We start from the raw sequence: 19,074 nt of genomic DNA on the forward strand, positions 1-19,074 counted from the left end.
TTTTCATGACCCAGTCTCTTCCTAAGAAGAGATTCTCCCATGTAGGGAAACTCTATCACCATGGACTTGATTGATTAAGCTCATATCCCATGTGTGATTTCTTTTTTTTTCTTTCTTAAAAATTTTTAAAAATTTTTTTCAGCATAATAATATTCATTGTTTTTGCACTACACCCAGTGCTCCATGCAATCCGTGCCCTCTCCAATACCCACCACCTGGTTCCCCCAACCTCCCACCCCCCACCCCTTCAAAACCATCAGATTGTTTTTCAGAGTCCATAGTCTCTCATGGTTCACCTCCCCTTCCAATTTCCCTCAACTCCCTTCTCCTCTCCATCTCCCCTTGTCCTCCATGTTATTTGTTATGCTCCACAAATAAGAGAAACCATATTATAACTGACTGTCTCTGCTTGATTTATTTCACTCAGCATAATCTCTTCCAGTCCCATCCATGTTGCTACAAAAGTTGGGTATTCGTCCTTTCTGATGGAGGCATAATACTCCATAGTGTATATGGACCACATCTTCCTTATCCAAACTGTGGAAAGAACCAAGATGCCCTTCAATGGATGAATGGATAAGGAAGATGTGGTCCATGTGTGATTTCTAAGTACCCTTTTCTTATGTTTATGTGGAAAATTGTATATGGTTCATTTTTCAAACAATACAAGAAAAATAAAATTCCCCAATATGGGTAACTGCACAGGTACTTTTGACTTACATTTTTAGGATTGATTTTAAAAAGAAGCCTCATTCTATACCTATAGGAAACTGATCAAAATCTATCCAATAAAGATGGTTTTAATACCATTTTAAATTCCTTGTGAGAGTTTTCACGGCGTCTCCTGATAGTCTATTAATACAGTAAATATCCTGAATGCTCCCTCTCTGAAATTTAAGTCTTCTCTGCTTACCTTCCAGACCTTTCAGTAAAGGCATTAAACTGACTAACTTTACATGACCTTGTGAAGTCTTATCTCAATCTATAATTGCCTACTCTGGTTGACTATCTACCCCTTATAGGAGCCAGAATGCGAGGCACTTCATTTTAGAATAATTCCATGTAATTAATGTATTTAATTTTCACAATATTTTAGGAAGATATTATCTTCTCTGTTTTCCAGAAGGGGAAATTGAGGCTTGTAAAGGTTACATAAATAGTCCAAGGTCATTTCACGAATAAGAACTGGTATCCAGTGATGTCAAAATCAGTGCTTTCTCCTGGATCCTGTGTTTGTGTGTGTGTGTGTGTGTGTGTGTGTGTGTGTATAAAAATCTCAAAATTCAAGCAACTATTAGCCACTAGAGAATCAGTTTCAGACACAGTGCTGGGTGGTGTTGTAACAGTGACACTGACATAACATCTTAATAATTGTGAGATGGGTGGAAGATTCTAGAGTACCTGGTCCAAAAGTGTAACCACTAGACACATGTGGCTATTTAAATTTTTATTTAACTTAATTATAGGAGAATAAAGCCAACTAAAATTTAAATTTAAAAGTCACTTCTTCAGTCACACTTACATTTAAGTATTTAAGTGCTCAATAGCCATATCTAACTAGAGGCTACTATAATGGATGTCCCATCCCCAGAGAATGATCTCTTGGCTAGTACTTGTAGAGGATTCATGGCTTGTGTGTTTCCACAAATCATTTGAAAAGTAAGTAAAAATTAGTACCAACTTTGGTCAGCAGGGGCATTGCTAGTGACAAAGGAGATGGAAGTAAGATATGAACCTAAGGAAGTTGTAAGTGAAAGGTTAACTTAGATACACAAATTATTCCAGACTCTCCAAAAGACAGGCCTGAACTAAAAAAGAAATGATGGAAGAAAGCAAAATACTGTCCGGTTGCAAACTGAGTTAGTAATACCTTTTCACAATAACTTCAATAATATTTACAAGAGCTTAAGTAATTTTATGTGAGCTTGAGAAGATTTGCTGATAACAGAGAGAAAGAATGTTATAGTCAGTATTTAAAAATAAAAGTATGAGTGGGGCTCCTGGGTGGCTCAGTTGGTTAAGCATCTGACTCTTGATTTCAGCTCAAGTCATGATCTCAGGATCCTGGAATCAAGCCCCTCTTGGGCTCTGTCCTCAGCAGCAAATCTGCTTGAGATTCTCTCTCTCCCTCTGTCTCTCCCTCTGTCCCTCCTCCCACTTGCTCTCTCTCTCTAAAATTATTAAATCTTTTAAAAAATAAATAAAAAACAAAAATATGAGCAACATGGCATTTAGTAACAATCCTAAATTAATCCAGACAAGAACAAAGTTTTAAGATTCTATTAGAAAGAACTAAGATTGATTTTTTAAAAGATTTTATTTATTTGAGAGAGAGAGAGAGAGAGACAGAGAATGAGAGAGAGAGCATGAGAAAGGGGAGGGTCAGAGGGAGCAGACTCCCCGAGGAGCAGGAAGCCAGATGCGGGACTTGATCCTGGGACTCCAGGATCATGACGTGAGCCAAAGGCAGTCACTTAAGTAACTGAGCCACCCAGGGGCCCTAAGATTGATTTTAAGACACACTCTCTTACATCATAAATGGGTATGGGATTCAACACAGAATGCTCGTTCGTCATGGGAGGTCTGGTTAACTGCCTATATCAAAGCTACATACTGCACACCAAGTGTTCCCTCAGTAGAAGCACCATCAGCTGCATTGACCTGGGGCCCAGTGAGGTCTCAGTGAAGGCTGTGTGGGCTTTGGTAGTCTGGAAGAGAATTAGGAAAAGTATCATCCTAGAGAAGTAGCTAGGGAATATAAGAACCCGTTTCTGAGAAGTGCTCCTAGCCTGGTCTCAGGCATCATGTGACTCTCATCAAATAGGTTATTGGGGTTTTCTTAGAGCTGCCATGGTTGAATGCAAACAATGGGTTACTTTCAGACCTATTTATAAGGAGGTTCTACTCTAGAGGCGCCTGAGTGGCTCAGTGAGTTAAGCCTCTGCCTTTGGCTCAGATCATGATTCCAGGGTCCTAGGATTGAGCCCCGCATTGGGCTCTCTGCTCAGCAGGGAACCTGCTTCCCTGTCTCTCTCTGCCTGCCTCTCTGCCTACTCGTGATCTCTGTCAGAAAAGTAAATAAAATCTTAAAAAAAAGAAAAAGAGGTTCCACTCTATTGGAACCATTGCTAATGGATTCCTACAAGGAGAGGTAGCTAGAATTGTGAGCTTTTGTCCCCTATATCAATATAAACCCTATTTCTTGCTCCAACTCTTATCTCTCCCTCTTTTCTGAATCTAAATTAGAGTTGGAAGAATCTATGCCTAGACAATTCTGACCCCAATTCACCTCAGTCATGGATAAATATGGATATGGATAGAAAGCTCAACTGTAACTCAACTCCTGCCAACCAATAAGTCTCAGACTTTTTTCCTCTACTTTTCACTGGTCCCATATTTATCATGTTGCTAATAAAAACAAAGCTAAATCAATCAGCCAATCTAGCCAATCTCCAGTGTGAAGTTGGGGCTAGAGGAAGATCCGGTTCTAGTGAATTTTCATACAAATCTCAAAGCCCTCTTAGGAGTTGTTCTCTTAGGAGAAATACTTTTCTAGATTAGTGGTTTAGTATTTTTGTTCTTAACTTGTCAAAAATGTAGACATTAGAAATTATCTTCAATGTGTAGAAGCCTGGATTTCAAGTGAAACCCAGGAAAATAGGACCATCTCTTCCATGTACTGAACTATAATGAGAAGGTTCTCGATTATTGGGAGATTTACTCCATCATACTGTACCATTTAGAGTTGAGGGCCGAGTGTTCTCAAGAAGAGATCAAATGTTTAAGAAAGATAGTAAGTATGAGAAGTGTTTTCTATTTTTTCATCAAAAACTATTAAAATATATATATTTAACTTTTTAATTATATGAAGTTTTGAACATATAGTAAAGTAGAAAAATGAGATACTGTACGTCCCCACCAGCTTCAACAATGGTCCATGTACCTAATATTGCCTCATCTATAGTCCTTCCATCTGTATTTCTACCCCTCACTATACTCATTTGATGCAAATCTCAAACATTAAATTTAATCAGAATGTACCTTTAAATAATGATACTCTTTTTAACATCATTAACTTCTAGGTGTGACTACAGAAAATATAGGATAGCATATTAATAGATGCCACACAGGTAACATTGGCAAAATTCTGAATGTTGGAAACTCTACTGGATAAACACTCAGTTTTTTTTTTTTTTTAACAAATAAATTGCAAAGGATAAAATAGGATTATGGATAACCTATCAGTTGAGAAAGACTAAGACACACATTGATTCTAACTAACAATTAGGAGACAATTGGGGAAATTTAAAACACTATGTTGGTATTTGATGATATTAAGTGATATTAAAGAATTACTGTTTTCTTTCTTTGTTCTTTCCTTTCTCTTTGTGTCTTTAAGCAGCGAAGATAATGGTATTATGATTATGGGAAGAATTTTTTTTAATAGTTTGCCACAAAAAACAAGAGTAAATGTTATCTATCTGGAAACTGATAACTCAGAATGACTCAAAACTTAGGAGTTCTGAGTAACTCCCTTCTTCCTGTAGAAGTTTTTATATTTTGAATAATAAAAAGAGAAAATGTTACAAAAGTGAAATAAAATAAAGTAAGCATATCCTGAATTCAAAGATAAACACACAAACTCCAGATTCTTTCTGTTTTGCGGGGCAAAGAGCCGTTGTCTTTTTCAGAGTTAAGTAACAGAGCAAGGAAGCCATTATTCTCTAAACACTTTACTTTTCTTTTCTTTTCTTTCCTTTATTTTTAAATTTTATTTTATTTTTTCAGTGTTCCAAGATTTGTTGTTTATGCACCACACCCAGTGTTCCATGCAACTCGTGCCCTCCTTAATACCCACCACCGGGCTCATGCATCCCCCCATCTCCCTCCCCACTCTCCCCCAAAACCCCTCAGTTTGTTTCTCAGAGTCCACAGTCTCTCATGGTTCATGGTTCGGCTCCCCCTCTGATTTCCCCCAACTCCCTTCTCCTCTCCTTCACCCAATGTCCTCCGTGTTATTCCTTATCCTCCACAAGTAAGTGAAACCATATGATAATTGACTTTCTCTGCTTGACTTATTTCATTTTTCTTTTCTTCTCTTTTTTTTCTTCCCTTCCCTTCCTTTTATAAATCTATATACCAAACAACCCTGAGTTTTGCAGAATTCTCAGCTTTAGTCATTTTTGCCTTGTTAAAAGTAGAGAGACTCATTATTTTATGACTCCAGTTCATACCCTCTCCTCTGTCCTGCACAGGTGATGTAGGCCATTGGAAAAAGCACCGAGAACACTCCTTAAACCTTTTTCCCCAGCTTTTCACACCATGCCTTATATTTAAATAACAGGCTGAGGTGGGGAGTGATGAGTCTCTCAAGGAAATAAATACTGTGCACTCATTAGAAGGCTCATTAAGAATAAAGTACAGGAAGGGGGCTCTGAGAACAGACTCTTATTCTGGTGTTTATTAGGACAAAGCACTCTTTAATGGGGCACCTGAAATGCTCTCTGCTGCAGTCATTATTAGGCATTAGTGCTTTTACTAACTTCTTGGGATCAGCTTTGCCCTTTCTCTGCCTTGGTAAACAGTTGACAACAATGCCCTTGTGTTTCAGTCTCCTGCAGAGAATTTGTTCTCACTTTTCCTGTCTTTGCTCAGGAGTCCTGTACTTCTGCTCTGCCAGGGTGTTTGAAAATTGGACCTCTCTTCCTAGCACTGTGAATTGAAGGATATAAGCACACTTTATTTCTTGTCTCCCACCACCCCCCACCCCAATCCCTCTTCCCTTCCTCCATTTCGTATACAACTCTCGTATTCTCTTTCGCTCCTTTCCCTTAGGGCAGAGGTTGTGCAACTTCATCTTTAAAGGGTCAGGAAGTACAGACAGTGAATCGTTTAGGCTTCCTGGTCCATAAGATCTCCCTCATAATTCTACCATTGTAGTGCAGAAACAGCCATATCCTATACATGAATGAATGGGTGTGGCTGTGTGCCAATAAAACTTTATTTATAAAAAACAGGTGGTGGGCCAGATTTGGTCCACAGGCTGCAGTGTGCTGACCCCTGTTCTAGAGCTCTAAAAAGGAAGTTCCCATTGTACTTATAAGAGGAAAGTGAGCACGCGGTATTCCCAAACAGTTTTAACTTTATTTATTCAATAAGCCATCAAATTTCAACACCTACTGAATTTTTAATACCCATTCTGTGCCTGACTCTGTGCTAGGTACTGGGAATATGGAAGGATAAAAAACCCAAGGAACTCAGAGTCTTGTTAGTCATTAGACAGAAGAATGAACAACTACAATAGGATATATTTAATGCTATAATGGACATAATGGGCAGCCGAGACCACAGGTTAACAGTGTATAAGAGGGTCTCTCGAGCATTTGAGTATCACTGCAGGACTAGTGTATGTGCGGGTCTTCCAGAAAGGAGACCACAGGGAGGGAAGGAAAGAATGGCTAGCAGAAAAGGAGGCTCGGCAGGTGGGAAAGTCTTGTGTTCCATGCTTGTGTTATGATTGCATTTTGTAAGACGTGGGCACCAAGGGACAATTACTGCACAAGAATGGTCAGATTTTCCTGCTAACTTACCGGGAGCAAAGGGGGAGCTTCAAATCCATTAGTCCTTGCAGGCTTTACCTTTCTCTTGAGAAGCTGTCAAAAATAAGGAAAAGTTCACAAAGCAAGAATCTAGAAAACCAGAGGGCTACTGAAAATAGCCCAAGTATTCTTCCTATTAACTTTCCATTTGCATTGGTATTGGAAGTTTGATGTTTGCCAGAAAGAAATAAAGCTCTCTTAGTTCAGTGGCAAGAGGAGGAGAATTGTTGGGCGCCTGGTTGGCTCAGTGGGTTAAAGCCTCTGCCTTCAGCTCAGATCATGGTCTCAGGGTCCTGGAATCGAGCCCCACATCAGAGGCTCTCTGCTCAGTGGGGAGCCTGCTTCCCCCCACCCTCTGCCTACCTCTCTGCTTACTTGCGATCTCTCTCTCTCAAATAAATAAATAAATAAAATATTTAAAAAATACAAATAAAAAATAAAAAAGAGGAAAATTTTTAAAAATTCCAAGGGGCTAATAATTCCAAGATCTACGATGAAGAGCTTCTTCTGAGTATGATTTGAAGGCTTCTGAGGAATCCCTTTGCACTGAAACACCATACTCGTCCACCTTCTGTAGGATCTAAAATTATACAACTGGAGATGTTATTCCTTTGTGTATTGCCCTCTCTAGGCAAGGTATTTTAAAATGCAAACACTCCCAGGAGGAAGGATACACTATGTCAATCATACCCTTGTTCGAATGAGGATATAAATCTGATAGGATCTCAGGAGAACAGGGACCCCTGAGATGGACAACAGGAGGAGGCTTCTGGAGTAAGGCAAGAACTTACAGAACTGGGATGTGGAGGGCAAAGGATGAAGGTGAACTCTGCCTCCTTCCCAGTATCGCCCAGGGCAGCACGAAACATAATAAGCTGGATGAGGAAGGGGCAGAAAATAGCAGCTGATTAATAAACATGGGGAGGAGAAGTGTGTCTTTCTCAGACTCAGTGGAATTTTTACTGCCTAACATTTCCACAGCCAATTTGTAAAGCTGCCTGGGAGTGTTCCGCGTGTGCAAGGCAGACACATAAAGGGGAGGGGGACAATTAGGCGGCCAAAGATGCTTCAGACTGGGGATGGGCTGCGAGTGACAACAGAAAGACCGCCCCCCCCCCCCGCCCCTTACTTCTGGCAGCTCTTATTCTTCTCCCAACAAGCTCCTGCCTGCTGCTTTGTCTCCGAATGCAAAACCTGAGTGCCTCGGTGAATAAACCAGGGCTCTGTTTCTCAAGGAGAGACAGTGCCCAGTCTCTTGGGTCTGCTGTTTGTTCCCACGCGGTGCCCACTGATTTGAAGCTGGTGAGAGATGGAAGGGCATAGCGTGTAGGTGATGACAAAGAGGCACTCTGGGGCCCCAGAATGGAACTCCTCAGGTGTCGTCCTACTTCTGGCATCGCCATGGGAATCGCAGAAAGACAATTCCGAAGCCAGTTCCTGCCTGGGTCAGGCAAAAAAATGAACAAACAAACAAAAATCCTCACCACACACACACACACACACTTTCAGGCTTTCTTGATTGACTCGTGCATTAAATATTGAATCGCGTCTATCGCAGACCTACTTTGCGTGAAGTTAGTTTCTGGTCAGGTGCCAGGAAGATTCACAGGCACATGCACGAATGATTAGCACACGGATCGGTGCCTGCGGGTGACAGAGAAGTTATTATCTGAATGTACAGGAAGGAAATAGAATGGCCTCCATTCCTCAAATATAGAAGCAAGCCGAGAGACTGTAAAAGTTTGAAAGAGTTTATGGGATACTCCAGAGGTGACATGGGGAACACCAGATTGGGAATGATCCGAACAAGCCCTGACTGGAACTTGGAACGGAAGGTAACACAAGACTGTGAAACCACAGCCAGCTACATCATTTGCCTGGCCCGTTGCGAAATGAAAAGGCAGGACTTCTTGTTGAAAAATCAGGAGAAAATGTGCCCTCACATGTGGAACACGTTTCTTTCTTCCAGGTCCTTTCTCTTGACCTGTCTTTATTTCACTGTCATGTTCCTGGGACTCAGGGGTGACCAGCTGGGTCACCGTACTCCTCACAGACACCCAGGGTCCTGCCCCATGACTCAGCGTGTGAGCACACGGCCCCCTGCCTACCAGGTGCCTGGTCCCACTGGCCACCTGATTGATGCATGTGGCTCCGACCAGGTCCCATGGGCGGGCCACCCTAAGCATGTGGACAGGTGGCCATGAAGGATCTCTGCTGCCACATGGGGACACACTCAGTACCTGGGTGGGGTTGAGTGAGAGGCTGGGTGAGGGCCAGGAGGGGAAAGCTGGCTGGGACCCTGGGTGTGGCAGTGGTCACTGGTCGGAAGCAGGAAAGGGGAGGCCAGGTAGAATCCATTTCCGGGAGGCAGCAGGGGGAGGAACTGTCTGTGAAGGTAGGCTTCAAGGCCAGGGACAAGTTCCAGGGTCCCAGTGGGCTTCAATGACAAAACACAAATTAACATTACTGGGGCACCTGGGTGGCTTAGCCGGTGAAGCATCTGTCTTGGGCTCGGGTCACAGTCTTGAGGTCCTGGGATCTCGTGCTCCAGTGGGGAGTCTGCTTTTCCCGCTGCTCACCCACTCGTGCTCTCTCTCTCATTCTCTCCCTCAAACAAATAAATAAATCTTCAGAGAAAAAAACAAAACAATAAGAACAAATACAAAAAACGATGAAATTAACATCATTAAGAATTTCAAGATGGTGATGGCAGAACATTCCACAACAACTGTAGACCCTTCTAAGTGGAGGGTTCTCTATGACTGCCCTGGTGTCCCCTCCTGACTGCAGTTGAAATCTGTTCTTTGGTATTTGTATGCAGTCTGGCAAAGAGATTAGCTGAAGAAAGTGCTATCTGCAAGCAACCTAGAAAGAAAGGCATTAAGAAAATAAATATGTGCAATGTTTCCCAGAATGGAGTAGGGGAGGGACCCTGAGGTTGGTGTTTAGGGCCCTGAAAGGGAGCAGTGTTTCTTTCTCCTTCACTGAGACCTGGGTGAGGCGGTCCACACTCCTTCCAGCACTTTGCTCTCATGAACACACGTTTTAAAAGAAACTGCTAATTGTTCCTAAATATCCATTCTCCTCTTCCTGCACAGTTATAGTGGGTTTTTGTTGTTGTTGTTGTTGTTGTTGTTTTATTGTTTTTTTCTTTTTCCATGGTCATCTAGAATAAAGGTGACATTTTCTCAGCTGATGTCTGTGCAGGCCCATGGGACCGTGTGGCTAAGTGACGGTCATCTGGATGTGAGTGAGAATTTCCATGTAACAGCTTCTGGCTCCTTCCTTAATGTAAAGCCATGCATGCTGTTTGTGTCCTCTCTTCTCTTCTTCTCCATCATGATGTCTGGGCCAGGTATGGACCAGCAACCTCTTAGACCAGGAAAATGTGGCCACACCCAGGAGTTGTGAGGGGATGTGTTGAAACAGCTGGAGTCCCAGGACTTCATGGAGCAGAACATCTGGTCCAACCCTGAATGGCCTGTCTTGGGACGACCTCGCTTCCCTCTTTTTCTGTGGGAGAGGAAAAAAAGCATCTTGTGTAGCCTTCATGTTAGGTCACTCATAGCCAAGCCTAGTCCTAACTAATGTGCCAGGCGGATTCACCTGGCTTTGCACAAACTGTAGATGAGAGATAGGACTACCTCATTCAGGAGAAAGTATACCTATTATAAGTTAACAAGTTAGCCCTGGGGTTCACATATGATACAGCTTATACGAATTTTTCTGGTCTGATTTAGCATCGCTGAGTCCATCAACCCGAACAAAATGTGATTTCTAGGTCTGAAAAGCAGAGGCCTATATCATCGATCTCTGTAGATCCCCTGAAAGTGAGCTATGTGGTCAGTGCAGCACCTTGGTCTCCTGACAGATATGGGTACCTGCAGGTACAGTAGACCTAAAATGCTCTGAAAGTGAAGGAAAGGGGGACAGCACTGCAGCTAGTTCTTTACAGATGAGTAGATTTAAGAGAAGCAGAATACAGAGAAACATGGAAAACCACTATACAGTGAGCTAAGGTAGATTTTATCAGGCAAATATTTATTCAGCACTTACTATGTGCCATGCCCTGTGCTAGAAGCTTGGGTGACATCAATGAACAAGACAAAGATCTTTGACCCCATGGAGATTATAAGCTAGTGGGAAGAGACCATCAATAGAGATAAAATGTGATGCATAATTAACAAACATAATATGTACACGTGATAAGGACTATGGGGGTGGGGGGAAGAAAGCAAAAAAAGTAGCACAGGAGGAAGTAGAGTAGGTGCGGACCCAGAGTCTCTCTACTGGGCCATTACGTACACACTCCCAATTGCTTTGAGAAGGCTGAACCCTTCTCAAGAGCACTGTCTGGCAGCCAGTGGACACGCCTTTCCCAGATACTCCTAAGAGGTTATGCCTCCCTGAGTGGGTGAGGAGGCTGCAATCTAGTGTACAATAGAGGGAGCTTAGGTAGGAGGATGGCGAGTCCATCTATCACAACTGGCAGGAAAGTACAGTATGAGATACACCTGCTGGCTGGGGGCAGCATGTTCAGTTGCTCCAGCGATTTCTAATAAAGGAGGAGAACAGCACCAGCCTAGGGAGAGAATAGAGGATGACACATGTGTGACTGAAGGAAAGAGTCTGCAATAACCCAGTTAGAGAGTGACCATGTGAACGGGCCAGGCTGTATTCTGTGCTACTGTGGCTGCATGAGGGATCACCTGAAGTTCACGATCATGTATTCACGTCAGGATGGTGGATGCCATCCGCCACGTGAAGTCAACCGTGCCAGGCAGAGGGTGCCATTTTCCCAGCTAAGGGTGATGCGGTGAGTGCAGATAATGGAATCAAGGGTGTGTGCAAGGAATTGGTGATGACATTTGGCTAAGGAATTTAAATGGAATAAAGAAGTGAATGAAAATCGCAGGGGTAAAGGGGATGGAAAAATCAAGTAATAGAGAGGAGGGACTAGCAAGACAATGGATGGGACAGTGAAAAGATCACTGGTTGCCAAGGATGTGGGGTGAGGGAGGAAGGGGCGAATGGGAGCAATATTGGGGGTTTTGGGGGGCAGTGAAACCTCTCTGTTTCATATAGTAATGGTGGATACATGACATTTATATTAGTCAAAACCCATAAAATATACCTTAATGTAAACTATGGATTTTAGTTAATAATAGTGCATTAATATTTATTCATCAATAATAACAACTGCACCATAATATTGCAAGATGTTAATAATAGCAAAAACTGGTGGTAGTGTGGAGTGGGCTGTATGTGAGGGACTGTATAAGAGCTCTGTAATTTTTACTCATTTTTTTCTCTAAACTTATTACTGCTCTATAAAAAAGTTATTAGTTTTTTTTTTTTTAAAAGGTTTGATTTATTTTTCAGAGAGAAGGAGAGGGGGCACACAAGAAGGGAGAGTTTCAGGCAGAGGGAGAAGCAGACTCCCCCACTGGGCAGGGAGCTCTATGTGGGAATCGTCCAGATCTGGGACTTGGCCCTATCCCAGATCATGACCTGAGCCGAAGTTAGATACTTAACCGACTGAGCCACCTGGCACCCCTAATAATATATTTTTTTTAATGTAGGACTTAACATAATTCTCCATGAGACTAGATTAAAAAAAAACAGATAACAATTTTCTTCATCTCTTGAAGAAATAAAAGAGCTCTAGGCTTACATCACATCATCAATATTAGTTAAGCACAATTACATTAAATCCAAAATCACCTCCTTTAGATAAAAAATGAAGAGTCATAATGTAGAAAATATATAAATTAATTTTTTAAAATTAATTTTGGGTTACAGAGACCACACACTTTATTTGCCCCCAAACTGGAAAAGCAGTATAATTTTAATCTCCCAAGTCAGGAATAATCAAAGAATAGCAATAGCAGTAACCTTGGAAGAGGAAACAATGTCTAAGGCTTGGTCTCCTTAGTCAAGAAGAGAAGCACCTTGATACCTTCCCCACCATCTCTCTCTTGTGAGACCAAGAGGAGGTAGGAGAATGGTGAGTCCATATATTACAACTGGCAGAAACATACAGGATGAAATGTTGACCAAGACTGCTGTGTGTGTTCCTCACCAATGGACTGTGGAGCTTGGTGATCACATGACTCCGGTAGGCCTTTTCTTCTTAAACCTAAGAAAAATTATTATGACCCAAGTCTCTATTTTATGGATAGAACAATTCGAACTTCTGCTTGTAACCAGGTGTATATCATATGTTCCATTTCCTTTTTTTTTTTTAGAATTTAAAAGTGAGATAGTTTTACATGCATGGTGAGCCTGGTTTAAACATCTTGCATAATAAGGGCTCTCAACGCCAAATTCTGTGAAATTTTCACCTCGCTTTAAATTCAAAAGACAAGATATGGCTATAGTGGCAAATGGACTAACATAAATAGACCATACATGGTACGATTGGGTGGCTCAGACAGTTAAGCATCCTACTAGTGAGTGGGTCTCAGGTCATGATCTCAGCATCCTGAGATCAAGCCCCAATTTGGATTCTGTACTAAGTGTGAAGTCTCCTTAAGAGACTTAAGAGTCTCTTTCCCACTCTTTCTCCCCACTGCATGTGCATGCTCAAATAAATAAAATCTTTAAAAAAAAAAAAACATAGTTAAATAGACCACAAATGGACTTTACATAATCCAACTACATAAGCCAACTGTTAACCAAAATAAAGAAACATATTGTTAATAATACTTTAATAGTGGGAGACCTCAACACTCCATTCTCAGCAATGGACAGATCTAAGCAGAAGATCAACAAAGAAACAAGAGCTCTGAATGACACACATGACCAGATGAACATACCACCCTAAAGCAACAGAATATTCAGTCTTCTTAAATGCACATGGCACTTCTCCAGGACAGACCACATACTGGGTCACAAATCAGGTATCAAAAAGACTGAGATTATTCCCTGAGACTGAGATTATTCCCTGCATATTTTCAGACCACAATGCTTTGAAACTGGAACTCAATCACAAGAAAAATTTGGAAACAGTTCAAACACTTGGAGGCTAAAGACCATTCTGCTAAAGAATGTTTGGGTCAACAAGGAAATTAAAGAAGAACTTAAATAATTCATGTAAACCAATGAGAATGAAAACACTTCAGTCCAAAACCTATGGGATACAGCAAAGGCAGTCATAATGGGGGAAATACATAGTCAACCAAGCCTCATTCAAAAAAGTAGAAAAATCCTGAATACACAAGCTAAACTTGCACCTGAAGGAACTGGATAAAAAACACCAAATAAAACTTATACCAAGCAGAGAAGAGAATAAAGATTAGAGCAAAGACCAATAAATTAGAAACCAGAAATACAGTAGAGTAAATCAACAAAACTAGAAGCTGTTTCTTTGAAAGAATAATATCAATAAACCACTAGCTAGATTCATCCAAAAGAAAAGAGAAAGGACCCAAATTAATAAAATTATGAATGAAAGGGAAGAGTTCATGACTAACACCAAGGAAATAGAAACAATTATTAGAAATTGTTATCAGCAAATAATGCCAATAAATTAAGCAACCTGGAAGAAATGGATGCCTTCCTGGAAACCTGTAGACTACCAAGAATGAAACAGGAAGAAATTGACAACCTGAATAGAACAATAGCCAGTAACGAAATTAAAGCTCTGATCAAAAGCCTTCCAAAAAACAAGAGTCCAGGCCTTGATGTAGTCCCAGCAGAATTCTACCAAACATTTAAAGAAAAAATAATACCACTTCTCCTGAATTTTTCATAATATTCAAAAAACAGTAACAGAAGGAAAACTTCCAAACTCGTTCCATGAGGCCAGAATTACCTTGATCCCCAAACCAGGCAAAGACCCCATCAAAAAATGAAAATTACAGACCAATATCCCTGATGAATATGGATGCCAAAATTCTCAACAAGATCCTAGTCAATAGGATCCAACAGTACTTTAAAAGGATTATCCATCATGACCAGGTGGGATTTATTACTGGGATGCAAGGGTGGTTCAACATTTGCAAATCAATCAATGTGATAGAACACATTAATGAAAGAAAAGACAAGAACCATATGATGCTCTCAATTGATGCAGAAAAAGCATTTGACAAACTATATAAGGAAAGAATTGCAAATGTGATCCTTAAGTGACCAGAATGCATTAAAAGGTTAAATAATTTTAGGTATAATTAACTTGTTCTTTCATAAAACAGAAAATATTTTCTCGAGCACTTGACCATTGATTAAGAAATCATTGTATTTCAAAAATTAAATGGAGGAGATGATAAATAAATTAATAGTGACATTAGATGCCTATTAAGTTATCTCTGCTGTCCACACATGCAGACACATTAGCACAGACTCATCATTCAATTAATTCCCTTTTGGTGCAGTGAACCTCTAATCTCAGAAATGCAACGATCATACACACAGAAAACTAGATAAGCTATTTGGGCTACAGTTTAGAAATCAGAAATCAGGTTTTCACTGCCGATACATAAGGGATCACTTCTTGAGTGACCAGTATATTGTTTTTGTATTAAATGCTTTCAACTCTTGCCATGTATTCTGAAGGAACACAGCAGTGAGGGGGAAGAAATCTACATTTATAGAGAGAATTTTATTCCTTGTTTATTTCTTTTAGATTAAAAACCCATTGGAATGAAGAAAGAGCCAAGAGATCACCAATTCAGTCTTGCTAAGAATGGGTCTAGTTTCTTACATGCTTTAGAAAAGGAAATTGTCCATTTTCCTTTATGATGGGGTCATAGCCTTGGGGAGATACCCCAAAGTATAATAGTCCTTAGGTAGGTCTCATCTATTCCCTCATTCTGTTATTTGGCCTGTCTATTATTTGCTGATTCTTGGAGGTGGAGAGTAGGCTTGCACCAATCTCTGAGAATCTTGATATGTTTGAAAACTTGTTATTAATTTCCTGTTTACTTTTCTTCTTTTGGCCCAATAAACCCTTATTTATTGTTTGGGTTTTGAAAAATTTAATCATTTTCATGACTTGCTTTATGTTGGCTCTCTGGCTTCTGTATCTTTATTGTGACATTGAAGATTAGACTTGAGTTTAGTGGAATGGTAAAAACCTAGTTTCAATATACTGTAGATATTTTTAAACAACAGAGCAGCACTGTTTAGAGTAGATATCATTCTAATGTCTTCCAAATCCCTCTCCGTTGTGGTGATTTTTTTCAATCACTGATAATTCCCTATCTTTTATTTTCTGTCTTCTGTTTTCATGTGTATTCCAAAATAACTAAAAGACAGACACTCAGCACCATTGATTTTGGAAAATCACATATAATGCAAACAACTGCCATCTAGAATTGTGGAAATTTAGTGGAGGAGCTTCTTATTTCAATCTCAGATCTTTGTAGAAAATACGAAAATGAGCGCCAGAACTTTATTTGTAATCTTAACTTTACATGTGTGTTGGAAGCAATCATAGAAATGCAAATGTACCTTTTTATCATATTCATTCAGTCAACAAATAATTATTCAGTGCATCTTATGTATCAGACAGAGATCAAGACAGATATTGTCCCATTATCAGATGGTTTTCTCAGAAGTCTACTGGAAAATATTTTTACAATTTTGGTCATATTCCAGATTTAAAAGATCACAGTATAAAGAGAAGCTTGGTGACTCTTTTTGATATAGGGAAGACTCCCTTTTTGAAGTGGTATGTATGAACTAGTTTTTATAAATTAGTGTTGTTTCCAGCTGTACTGTAAGCACAGGATGTCAGGACACAGTGTCTTAAGTTTCCTTTGGCAGGTTCTAGTGGTATTCCAGGCACAGAATTGGTGTTGATCACACATACTGTAACTTGTGGGACAGTAGATTTTAATGTTGTGTGTATAAATCTAGTGGAAGCTATGGGTTCTCATTGCAGAAAAGAAAAGAAAAGAAAACAAAACAAAACCCGGTGTCCTTAAGATTTCAGAAGCATCTGTGCTCTCTAAAATCCATTTTTGGATTCTAGGGTAAGAATGACTGACAGTTCAAGACCTTTATACTTGACCCATATTCCCACAATGCCGTTGGAAAATGGAGGATGTCTGATATGGGCCACAGTCCAAAATAAGGCTTCAAGGACCAGTATGGGATCTCTGTAATAAAGGGAGATATATAATCTCACAGAAATAAAGAAAATCCATTTTATCTTTCTCAACGCATCAAATGGTAAGATGAAGGAACCAATGAGGACCGGAATGGGGCCCAGGAGAATGTGTTGTACGGTTGGGTGATCCATCTTGTTCCTAATCTAAGTTTGGAGCTAGGGGGAAATACGTGGATTTCGAAGTTCAGATATTAATTCTAAGTGGCCAGCAGGCCTTTCATTCATTGATCAGATATTCATTGAGTGGCTACAAGGTGCCAACACTTAGGAAGGGCCAGTATCTGGTCTCATAGAGCTCATTTGTCCACCCTTGTAACTCACTGGGGCAGCAGTGGAAGAAAGCTGCTTGGAGGCACCATTGTGCCTGGTCTTGGACAGCTCTGGCATGACCAGCAGAAGCGCTCGATAAATATTGGCTGGCTGATCGGCCTATTACTTCCCCCGATGAGTTAGTTTTGTTGCAGAATCAGAGAACAGCTGGGGTTAATAAAAGAAAAGTTTAGTTTTGAGAGGGGCACAAAGCTCCATATACTAATTATAATAAAATATTAAAAATCTACTTAGGGTAACATAGTTATGAACATGAAGTGCATACTAATGTGAGATTCGTTCTGATGTAAAGTGTTTTCAAAATCAGCTATCTATCCTCAGAGTGGCCAAAATAGCAGTCCAGAGACGGACAAGGAACATTTCAGATTCAGCAGTATGCTCTCTTATTGGCCCAGGGATGGCAATAACACAAGGAGCAGCTGGTAAGAATCTGGGTCTATTCTGACTAGACCATGCTGCCTGAGAGTCTAATTTTGCTTCAAAAATGGTCTAATTTTGCTCACAGTGGAAAAAGTGGTATATTCCTTTAGTGTCAACAGACCAGATTGCATCTCCAGTTTGTTTGATGGGGGAACTTGGTTCGGTTCCCAGATATGGCTCTCCTTCATGGATCATTGAATTACGCTAAGTGTTTTGAACAAAGTCAATTTCAATACATGCTGCTTTCCTCCCAAACCTTGGAATTTCTCTTCATACCAAAGTTCCGAGGGCTCGTGTTTGGGGGAAGAGAATATCCTGCCAATACAAGTCACTTCAGCTTTGGTTGTCAGCTTCTTCAGCCCTGAAGGGACCCTTCAGGATTTAACAGTTGAGCATTTTTATGGCGAACTGTAGAGGCTCCAATATTCTGACATTTATGCAAAGATATGTGTTCAGTAGATGTGCAAATGGGGGCATAAAAAACATTAGGTTCTTTCTGCCCAAAAAAATCCCCAGTTTGGGTGTTTTGTGCTTTGGCTTTCAGTGAAGGGACTTCTGATATTTTCTTGTTTACGTTCCCTTACATTTCTTCAGGAAATAGCAATATGGGGAAGATCTTATTACTTCATCACTATTTTTCTTTTCTTTGAGAGTATTTCCAACCGAGGGCCCATTGCCTATTTGTAATTCATGAGTTTCAAACTCTCTAGTCCTAAGTAATGAGCCATGAAGGAGACCAGGTTGGAGAGTGACCTGGGGAAGGACTTGCAGCCTCATGGGGAGCCCTGGGTCTCTCTCTGAACAAGGGGCCCTTTCCTCTCAGCATGCACTCCTTCGTGCAGCTGCTGGTGGCCACAGCGAATCCCGGGACCTTGCTCCAGGCGGACTGTGTTCCACTGAAAACCCAATTCTCTTAAAAATGAACCCGGAAAACTTCACAGATGATCTATCTGTCCCTGTAATTCATACCCTGGGAGTGTGAGGCTGCAGGAAGGGGGCGGGGAGGGTTGATGAGCAGCTCTATTTATGTTCTACCGGTGGGCTAATCTCTCACACACACCTGCATGTGATCTGAGCTCCTGCCCACACAAAGGGATCCTGGCGTTGGCTCTGGTGCTAACAAGTCCAAACTGAGCTCAGGCTTCAGTCTGGCTGGAATGTGCAGGTGTACTACCTGGATTCTCATGGAGAACCAGCTGGGATCTCCCCAACTTGGCCACTGATCTTGTGTGGGTGGGGTGGGGAGCATGGTAGGAAAGGGTTGATAATTCAGAAAGGGAGCCCCATGGGACAATTTTAAGGAGCAGGAGCATTTCTCTTTCCTTTTCCTGTACTTTTTTTTTTTTTTTTCCCTTATATCCCATCTGGTGTCCAGGTTTCTGGTCCTTTTGCTTTTCTCTTTAATTTTTAAGAGTGCATGAAATTGTGGCACTTCGCTTTATTGCCTAATGAATTCAGGTTTTCAAGGAAGGAGCTATCTGCTTTATTTGGTGTCCTCCAAAATGGGTGGCTTCTTCTATGTCATTATCTGGAGATAGGATTTTACTCAATCCTGTTTCTGAAATCCATTGTGTATTTTTAGCTTCTTTTTGGAATTTCTAGTTGGACAGG

This window comes from Mustela lutreola, chromosome 6 (genome assembly GCF_030435805.1).
Source record: "Mustela lutreola isolate mMusLut2 chromosome 6, mMusLut2.pri, whole genome shotgun sequence".
Classification (NCBI taxonomy): Eukaryota; Metazoa; Chordata; class Mammalia; order Carnivora; family Mustelidae; genus Mustela; species Mustela lutreola.